At 45.1% G+C, this 10,968-nt stretch overlaps 1 long non-coding RNA gene across 1 annotated transcript; it reads left to right on the top strand.

Moving 5' to 3' along the window:
- The first annotated feature begins 255 nt into the window (after positions 1–255).
- On the top strand, positions 256–1,364 carry LOC112571148. The gene is made up of 2 exons (XR_003100756.1): positions 256–433; positions 1,265–1,364. It is a non-coding gene; the product is annotated as an uncharacterized LOC112571148 (long non-coding RNA).
- Positions 1,365–10,968: the final 9,604 nt, after the last annotated feature.

The raw sequence follows: 10,968 nt of genomic DNA, 5'->3' as shown, positions 1-10,968 counted from the left end.
GCGAGTAGTTATCCTCAGGGTGGAGGACAGGAGAGACGGGTGGAAGCTGCAAAAGGATCTACCTGCATGATGAATAGTGACGTCAGGCAGCTTGCAATTAATCATATTCTTAAGCAGCCCTTTCCTCCCTGTGCCCTCCTAATTCAGCAACTCAAAATTAACATGCAAATGCGATGCACATCCTAGAAGGATCCTGTCAAGAGAAACTGGCCGACGTGTTATATAAAGTTTGTCGATGTACGGATTCGATGTGCATCCCTGACTTGCTCCACTGTCGTCCAGGCGTCTGCGGGCGGACCTGCTTGTTTTTCTCAAGTCTGTATTTTACTTTGAGTGAGCAAAAACTTTCAACTTCAAACCAAGACGATCTCTGAAAAAAAAACCATGTATATCCAATCTTCAAACCTCTGGTTTTCGGCTCTTCTTTGTGCTGGTAAGTGCTACTTTGCTCTGAAACTCACTATATATGCATCTAAAATAATATCAAATCCCAATTTTTATTTCAGGGAAGCACGTACTCTAGTCGGTTCGATACCCGTTGCGCGCAGTATATTTTCCCGACGTGATCCACAGGGTTGTCCATGGGACATATTTTTCTATCCCGTCCCATCCCGTCCCATGGCAATTTATGCCAGTCCCATCCCGTCCCATCCCACGGGATGTTTCCCATGGGATTCCCATGGTATTAACAATCCTATGGACAACACTGAAAACCACTTTTCGGCTTTTGTTCTATAATTCCTGCTACTTCACATACAATAGATGATTCAGAGGAAAGATTTAAATCCTTGATGAATGAAATAACAGTAAATTTATTTTGCAATATCAAGTATCGACTACCATGGGAAATACAAATGTGTGCTGTCCCATCCCATCCCATCCCATGGGACGTTTCCCATGGGATTCCCATGGGATTCCCATTCCTATGGACAACACTGGTGATCCACCTGTTGAGTGGTTACCCGACGCTTTAGAGGCTGTCATCAACGATCTGGCTACGCTTATACCTTACGCACAAGCGATTTAATTTTCGATTAATCTTTGTTTGTGCTTTCGAAACAACAGCAAAAAAAGGATGATTAGATTCCTAAATAAGTCTTTTACTTACACACAGTACAATCTCTAAACTTAGATTGTATGTCTAAATAATTTGCTGACAGTAATTCAGTAATTTGAGAAGCAGTTCTTTTATTTAAGTATCGTGTATATCAAGTGAGTGATCGCGTTTCACGTCCTGTCACAGTTGGCCGACTTGTTGTTTCAGGTATCCTGTGTCAGGTGTACGTAAAAGCCCGACCCGCGAGTAAGGCCACGCCTAGTGATAACGGCAAGAAAGAGGCGAACGACGTCATCAGCGGCTCCCCTCCAGCTAACACAAAAGACGATGGCGAGGAAACAAAGCGATTGACTGAAAACACGCACAGAGCGACACCAGATGATGACCAAAACAAGGGTCTTGCTGAAGCTGGGAATAGCACTGAGCACGCTGGCGATGATCTCGGCGATAACAGACGAAAAAGATCAGCAACCGACGACGTGGATGATGATAAGAATGATGAGGATGATACAAATGAGAGAAGAAGGAGATCTCTTTTTTCCTTTGCTGGTGATGATAATGATAATGACGACGTTGGCGATGATTCCTCCGATGACGCCACCGGTAGAAGAAAACGATCAGCGAATGATAACGGAAATGATGATGTCAAAGACGATGACACCGATGAACCTGGTGACAGAAGAAAAAGATCAACAACCGACGACGTGGATGATGATAAGAATGATGAGGATGACGCAAATGAGAGAAGAAGGAGATCTCTTTTTTCCTTTGCTGGTGATGATAATGATAATGACGACGTTGGCGATGATTCCTCCGATGACGCCACCGGCAGAAGAAAACGATCAGCGAATGATAACGGAAATGATGATGTCAAAGACGATGACACCGATGAAGCTGGTGACAGAAGAAAAAGATCAGCAACCGACGACATGGATGATGATAAGAATGATGAGGATGACGCAAATGAGAGAAGAAGGAGATCTCTTTTTTCCTTTGTTGGTGATGATAATGATAATGACGACGCTGGCGATGATTCCTCCGATGACGCCACCGGCAGAAGAAAACGATCAGCGAATGATAACGGAAATGATGATGTCAAAGACGATGACACCGTTGAAGCTAGTGACAGAAGAAAAAGATCAACAACCGACGACGTGGATGATGATAAGAATGATGAGGATGACGCAAATGAGAGAAGAAAGAGGTCTCTTTCTTTTGTTGCCGCTGATGATGATAGTAATGACGACTATGACGATGACATCACCGACAGAAGAAAGCGGTCTCCTCAAGGGGACACAGACGATGATGATAATTATGATAACAGTAATGATGATGCTTTCGATGATGCTAACGGCAGAAGAAAAAGATCGTTGAACGATGACGCCAATGATGATAAAAAGGGGAAAGACGATGACGCTGAGGAAAGGAGACGAAGGTCAGTGGACGACGACAGTAACGAAGACGACTCTGTGCTGCGCCCTTTTCGCAAATGAAGCAAGCGACGACTAGAGCACGTCTCCCAGGATGATGACAACCGCAGAAAGAGAACACTTTGCTCGACCCTAATGAACAATCTATCAAAGTGACGACTCCATCGAGCGGTGACGATCAGAAAAACGACCTTCGTAATAACAAGTTTGTTTCCGGCGATGTCTGTGACCAAGGACAGCATGATTCCCAAACTGACAATACAAGAAAATTATCCCGTTAAAACAGTTTAAACTACAAGATAAAATATTAGGCTTATGACATCACTTTAGTGATAGTGATCATTTCTATCGTACTTACTGTGATCTTCAAAACAGAATAGACTACCCTCCTCTGAACAGAGTAATGATGAAATATTGCTTTTAGTTTTTTCTCCGCCATTAAGATGTGTCCCATTTTAGCAACAATTTTGAGTGTTCATTGTCATTTCATTGTTCAGATATTAGGACTGATAAGCTACAAGAGAATGCTTCTAAACAACATAGTGTGCAAGTCGAGACAGATTACCATGAAGCCACAGTAAACATGTCAACCATATAACACATCATGCAGCACGAAACGCAACTCCGTATGCCCTGAGTGACTGCAAGACAGCAGTTACTTCCCTTAGATGTCTTGGATTTCAAGTCAGTGAGAGCTGACTAATTTATTTGTGTGCTGGTCTACTGGGGAAGATAAATGTCTCTCTGTTGCTTGTATCTTCTTTTTAATAATCTCTGTGTGTGTCTGCGTGCCCTTCTGTTTGTCCGTCCACCTGTCTGTCTACTGCTCACTAACCTGTTTTGTTTGACACCAGCGTAATGATCGGACAGTTTTCTAAAGTAGGTTGTTCTCGCGGGAACATTTGATTTGAGTATGAAAGATTCTTTGTATTGTATTTTATTGTTTCAGTCTGTTATTAATTTCAGAGATTTTTATTTTCCATTGTTTCTTTATTTCATTGTATAATTTATCATATTTTGAACGGTTTTCGGCTTGTTACTTATTTCAAACGAGATGACTGTTGGTATGGAAAAAATACACAGAAAATTTCTTTGCGTTTTTTTATTTATTTATTTTAAAGTGATGATTGCATGTGTGTGCAATACGGAGGTCTGCATTGTTGTGTCGTGATCGTGGTTTGCGCTACAGCCAGTCTTTATTTGCCTTAGCTATAATCTCTCTCTCTCTCTTCTTCTTTTTTTTTTCTTCTTTCCTTCTTCTGTTTCTTTTTTTATTACTTTTGCTTTTCTTGTCCCGGTTTCAACTGCATTCTTCTGTGTCTGCGATGAAACCCACGCAGGCCTGACGAGAGGGGGGGACAGGGGGGTCTGGTGTACCCGGGCCCGCGGCTGTCAAGGGGGCCCGGCCTTGGTCAGTGGATTTTTTTTTTCTTCTTCTCCTTTTCTTTTTCTTTTAAAGAAAGGTCTAAGGACAGAACACCCAAGCATTACACATGCAGAAGTTGAGTTTGAGTGTAGATATTGAGATTCGAATTGTAAACATACATTATATACTGGGAAAATAATTTACGATTACAAGTACAAGGGGCCCGGAGAGGTCTGTCCCGGGGCCCGGGTGGCTCTCGGCGGCGCTGCTTACAGTCTAAAATAACAGGCTGACAGTTGGCTCTCCATGGAATACTGTACTTCTTGGAAGTAAAATCTAGTGTAACATCATCTTCAGTGTCATTTACATGAGCAGTCTCTTTTTCCATGCAGCTACTGTAGAATAGTGCACAAAGGAACTAACACCCATCAAGGTAGATAATATAGGGATAATCTATCATCCCAGGAATATTACTGTTTACAGGAAGACGAAATAAAGTACAGTATTATTGCAGGGTCAGAAAATGAACACGAAGCTGAAGTGTCCTGCTCCATTGGGATTTCTGGTCTGTTTTCTTATTTTCCACGTGGTGCAAGGTGTGACCTCAGGCAATGTGACTGGTACTGAGTGCACTGTACAGGAGTCGTAAGTATCCAGATGTGTTTTATTGTCAGCATTTCAAACGCACGTGGCCTAATGAAAGCTCTTGTCAAATTTCGTGATAAATTTGATATTTAAAAAAATCAGATTTCTTGCCTCCTTTCATTCTACTCGCTTCTGAAATATTTTTCTTGATATTTTAATACACAGTTTATGTCAAGGTTTACACATACATATCTCACGGCCGTTGCCCTAGCCTAAAGGTTTAGTCGAGTGCATGATAGTCAAACTGTAATATAATAAAGCAAATGGTATTTTGTGAAATGTGCCTTCGTGGGAAATAACATTTTTTTAGATTAGATGTCCCAGTCTGTTGTTTCTGTGTAACGGCTTCTTTAAACTCCCACCGAATACCTGGCGCACACAGGCACGTGAGTTGTGTCTAAGTATTTGTGTGTAACTGTTTTTCTAAACTCTCACCAGGTACCTGATGTACAAAACTGTTCTGACTCAGCACGCGCACGAAGTCTGCACTAACACGTGGTGTTGGCATTTTCCTCCGCGATGTAGGAGATGCAGGTGAGCAAAAGAACAACACGTGTGAGTATGATGACGTGTGGCCTGGGTGACGTGTGGGACCTGTAACATAACGCGTGCGACTTGGGACGTGTGGGTCCTGTACCATAACGCGTGTGACATGTGACGTGTGGGACCTGTAACATAACGCATGTGACATGTGACGTGTGGGTCCTGTACCATAACGCGTGTGACATGTGACGTGTGGGACCTGTAACATAACGCATGTGACATGTGACGTGTGGGACCTGTAACATAACGCGTGTGACATGTGACGTGTGGGTCCTGTACCATAACGCGTGTGACATGTGACGTGTGGGACCTGTAACATAACGCATGTGACATGTGACGTGTGGACCTGTAACATAACGCGTGTGACATGTGACGTGTGGGTCCTGTACCATAACGCGTGTGACATTGTGACGTGTGGGACCTGTAACATAACGCATGTGACATGTGACGTGTGGGACCTGTAGCATAACGCGTGTGACATGTGACGTGTGGGTCCTGTACCATAACGCGTGTGACATGTGACGTGTGGGACCTGTAACATAACTCGTTCCTGTGTAAGAATTATGGTGTGTGCATGTAACAGACTTGCGATGTATGAAATGTATGAGACAAGTACTGTGTAAGGTTCAGCTCATCTTAATTAAACACGTCATCTTCAACATACACCTGTCTGTCATCAATAGAGCAATGGTGTCAGTTTTGAAATGAATCGAGAAGTCTGCTATCCCAGTCTTGCATTTTTCCATCTCTGTTTAGTCCAGTCAAATGGGTTTGGTTTCGCTGATCATTGGAAAATAAATCTTCTAAGCCACCATGTTCACTATCTTGATGTGCACTTTCTTTCAGCACTGAAGCAAAATAAAGCAATACAAGTGTAGAAAAAAAAATTGAAACAAAAGTAACATAGTTTATCCTCTCTCTAATTTCTCATGGTCATGCAAGTCTTGTTTTGACCAAAAAAATCAATAGAAATAAAATGGATAATAATTTCCCCAGGGAATTCAAATGGAATCGTTGTTAACGAGCATCGCTTGCTGTAGGCCTAGTGTCTTTTCTCAAACGATGGGCAAAAATCGAATAACGCTTGACTGTGTGTCGCGGAGGGTCTGGTGCGGAGGGCCTGGTGCAAAACTTGTAAAATGTTCGTTCGAGGGGAGGGTCTGGTGAGGAGGGTCTGGTGCAAAACTTGGAAAATGTACGTTCGAAAGGAGGGTCAGGTGCGGAGGGTCTGGTGCGGAGGGCATGGTGCCAAACTTGTAAAATGTTCGTTCGAGCGGAGGGTCTGGTGCAAAGCGGATGGTCTGGTGCAACACATTGAAAACACACTTCTAGTCATTAGTAACTTCATTTTGGTACTGGAAGCTTAGGGGAACCTCGTTTCCTTCAAGTTTACCGAACAAGAGGGTCTGGTGCGGAGGGCCTGGTGCAAGGAGAGGCGTGGCACAAGGCAGGGAAGGGCAAAATCGGCGCTATATATATGGGGAGCAGGTGTGCCGAAAGGCGCGAGAAAGTGAACATGGCAATAGAGAAAGGTTACTATTAGCAGGTCAGGTGCGGAGGTTCTGGTGAAAACCTTGAAAAATGTACGTTCGAGAGGAGGGTCAAGTGCGGAGGGTCTGGTGCCAAACTTGCAAAATGTGTTAGAGAGGAGGGTCAGGTGCGGAGGGTCTGGTGCCAAACTTTGAAAATGTGTTAGAGAGGAGGGTCAAGTGCGGAGGGTCTGGTGCCAAACTTTGAAAATGTTCGTTTGAGCGGAGGGTCAGGTGCGGAGGGTCTGGTGCGGAGGGTCTGGTGCCAAACTTGTAAAATGTTCGTTCCAGCGGAGGGTCTGGTGGAAAGTGGATCTGGAGCCCAACTTTGAAAACTCACTTCTAGTCATTAGTAACTTCAATTTGATACTAGAAGCTTAGGGGAACCTCGTTTCCTTCAAGTTTGCCGAACCGGAGGGTCTGGTGCGGAGGGTCTGGTGCGGAGGGTCTGGTGCGGAGGGCCTGGTGAATGGGGAGGCGTGGCACAAGGCAGGGAAGTGATAAGTCGGCGCTATATATATGGGGAGCAGGTGTGCCGAAAGGCGCTAGAAAGTGAACATGGCAATAGACAAAGGTTACTATTAGCCATGTAGTGCTCACCCAGTTGTGGATTTTTGCATCGGCAACTGAGCGCTCGCTCGGCGTGCGACGCCCTCGGTCGAAAGTGATCGTTGTCTGCGTCCCGTCCTGCTGCGAGCCGGTTTCGAAGCGGACCGAAGAAGGTGTGGTACGGGTTGGCTCGCTGGCGATTCGCGCGGCTTTCGCTGTCGCGTTTCCCACGGCTCAGGCGTGGGCTGGTTGAGCAGAGAGAGGGTTCGTCGTGCTCCTTTCGGCCAGCCGCGTCGGCGTATCGAATAACGCTTGACTGTGTCTCGAGTGAAAGAGCGCGCCCGTGTCGATCGGGTGAACGCTCCGCACGTTGAAAATTTGAACCGATGATTCGGTTGCAAGAGCGAAAAGCACCCGCGAACGCAGGACCCGCGCTCCAGCGGCGACTGCTTCGTGGGAGTCGGTTACGTGTACACCCAACAGCATTCTCGTTGATCCTACCAGTAGTCATATGCTTGTTCTCAAAGATTAAGCCATGCCTCGTACGGTGAAACCGCGAATGGCTCATGAAATCAGTCGAGGTTCCTTAGATGATCCATTTCTACTTGGATAACTGTGGCAATTCTAGAGCTAATACATGCAAACCAACTCCGACCCGTCAAAGCCGGGAAAGAGCGCTTTTATTAGTTCAAAATCAGTCGGGGTCTCGGCCCCGTCCCTTTTAATGACTCTGGATAACTTTGTGCCGATCGCATGGCCTCGAGCCGGCGAGGCATCTTTCAAATGTCTGCCTTATCAACTGTCGATGGTACGTGATAGACCTACCATGTTGACAACGGGGAATCAGGGTGTGATTCCGGAGAGGGAGCATGAGAAACGGCTACCACATCCAAGGAAGGCACCAAGCGCGCAACTTACCCACTCCCGGCTAGGGGAGGTAGTGACGAAAAATAGCAATACGGAACTCTTTTGAGGCTCCGCAATTGGAATGAGTACACTTTAAACCCTTTAACGAGGATCTATTGGAGGGCAAGTCTGGTGCCAGCAGCCGTGGTAATTTCAGCTCCAATAGCGTATATTAAAGTCGCTGCGCTTAAAAAGCTCGTAGTTGCATCTCAGGCATGGTCGTGCGGTCCGTCTCGCGACGGTTACTGCGCGAAGCCTGAGCGTGCGCGGCTCTTCGCAGGGTCGTCTTCGCAAGACGAACAACTGCGAAAGCATTTGCCAAGCCTATTTTCATTAGTCAAGAACTAGTCAGAGGTTCGAAGACGATTAAATACTGTCATTGTTCTGACCATAAACGATGCCAACTAGCGTTGTGCAGGTCTCGCTTCATCGACTCTGCAACCAAACTTTTCGGGTTCCAGGGGAAGTATGGTTGCAAAGCTGAAACTTAAAGGAATTGACGGAAGGTCACCACCAGGAGTGGAGCCTGCGGCTTAATTTGATTCAACACGGTAAAACACACCCAGCCCGCACACTGTAAGCATTGACAGATTGATATCTTTTTCTTGATTCGGTGGGTGGTGGCGCATGACCGTTCTTAGGTGGTGGAGCGATTTGTCTGATTAATTCCGATAACGGGCGAGTCTCTAGCCTGTTAAATAGTTCACCGATTCTTCACGCATCGGTGCTAACTTCTTAGAGGGAGAAGTGGCGTTTAGCCACAAGAGATTGAGCAATAACAGGTCTGGCTGCCTTTAGAAGGAATCAAGGTGGATGTGACCACTTTTTGAAAACAGTGCGAACCCCTTGAACGTCCTTCGTGATAGGGATTGGGGGCTTGAAATTCTTCTTATCAACGAGGAATTCCCAGTAATTACGTCGATGCCCTTTCTACACACCGCTTGTCACTACTACCGAGTGAACGGTTTAGTGAGGGGTAGCTGGCCTCCGCGTCGAGAGTCTGAAAAAGTCTATCAAACCGAAGGCTCTCACTAACGCCCCGGACTCTCGCCTCGGGGGTGGCATCGGCGAAAGTGTAAAGAGAGGCACATTCTCGGGTGGCTGTTCCCTAGCTTTACAATTTTTTTCATTCATTTCGCATTTTGTTGAAACCTTTCAAATATCGTTGCAAAGCAGATGAAAAGAAATGAAACAACTTTAGGCGGTGGGATCGCTCGACTCGCACGTCGATGAAGAACGCAGCCAGTTGCGTGAATTAATGTGAATTGCAGAACACTCTAACCCTAACCATTTTCAAAAAAAAAACAAAAAACAAAACAAAAGCAAACAAACCCGGGGGAGAGCCTAGTGCAAAACTTTTTTAAACAAAAGTTCCAGGTCGATGGGAGGATCTGGTGCACAGGGAGGGCCTGGTGCAAAACTTTTTTTTAACAAAAGTTCCAGGTTGATGGGAGGGTCTGGTGCAGAGAGGAGGGTCTGGTGCACAGGGAGGGCCTGGTGCAAAAAAAAAAAATTTGATTCATCAGTTTCTTCGCTTTGGCATTAGAAGACTAAAAAAAAGTTCCACTTCGATGGGAGGGTCTGGTGCAAAGAGGAGGGTCTGGTGCAAAGGGAGGGCCTGGTGCAAAACTTTTTTTTAACAAAAGTTCCAGGTCGATGGGAGGGTCTGGTGCAGAGAGGAGGGTCTGGTGCAAAGGGAGGGCCTGGTGCAAAACTTTGAGAAAAAAATTTGATTTCATCACTTTCTTCGCTTTGGCATTAGAAGCTTAGGGGTACCTCGTTTCCTTCAAGTATACGAAAAGGGAGGGCCTGGTCTGAGTGAGGGCCTGGTGCATATAGGAAGGTCTGGTGGTAAGTGTGAATGTGAGTGTATGCGTTTGTGTATGCGAATGTGATTCGTGACCTATAATTTCACAGTTGTCATGTTCGCACTTGTTTTGTAAGACTTCTGTAACTAAAATATGTGTATGCTCCTTAGCCAAAGGAATAGGAAAGATTAACATCTTAGAAGTAGTCGTATGATACGCCATTTTTGTCTCGTCTTTCTATTTTTTCGTATGCATGTATCTCGAGTTAAAACAACATTTGCTGCTTACAGAACAGAGCTGAGGTCAACGTACAAGGTGGTCACGGAGCTCGCCTATCGCAGGAAGAATGTTTGCTGCGCAGGGTACACTGAAGATGGTGATACATGTATCCGTAAGTCCTCCAACTCTTCTGACCTCGTGATTCTGGGTTGCCCTCTGCATAACTTTGTTTGGATGGTTGATTAGGCGTATCCATCCACATCCGCGCACCTGCATCCTGTCGCTAGTCGACCCCCTCACACCTTCCCTCTGTCACGTGGCTGTCACCCGGCCAGCGACCACCCGACCCCCACGTTGCCAGCCTCCACCCTCCCTGTGTGCGTGCTATGTTCCATCCCCACTAACTGCGATGTCGCACACTACCATACAGTATAGTAATCGAGTTTATTGGCAAATAGCATTTGACAAGGCAGGAACATCAGTGTCAATGAGAGTGACTAGCGTCTCAAATTGACCGACAATAATGAAGTTTGTGAGAAAAGCTCATAAAATTTTTAGTCAGCAGGTAAAATGACAATATTAGTACTGCATAACTTTGTTCTATGAACTATTACGATTCAGCTAAAATATGATATACATTTCTATTTTTCTGTCATTTTTACAAAGCATTCTAATCTCCTTAAATATAAAAAGTATTAACACTTACTAGCTAACTAGTCTTTAAAACAGTTTCTTTGTCTTCTAAAACTCAGCAGGTATTTTAACGGCTAGTGACTGATGGGGTTTGAAGTCGACTGAGTTTATGCTTCGTAAAAAGTTGGATGAATTCAAAATTTCTGCTTTAAAGAGTCTGAAGGCGACAGTTCAGTTCAGATATTTGTTTACGTGTAACAGCATGCGTGTGTGTAGTTATTGT

This window comes from Pomacea canaliculata, linkage group LG8 (genome assembly GCF_003073045.1).
Source record: "Pomacea canaliculata isolate SZHN2017 linkage group LG8, ASM307304v1, whole genome shotgun sequence".
Taxonomy (NCBI): domain Eukaryota; kingdom Metazoa; phylum Mollusca; class Gastropoda; order Architaenioglossa; family Ampullariidae; genus Pomacea; species Pomacea canaliculata.
This window is presented reverse-complemented; position numbering and strand designations above follow the sequence as displayed.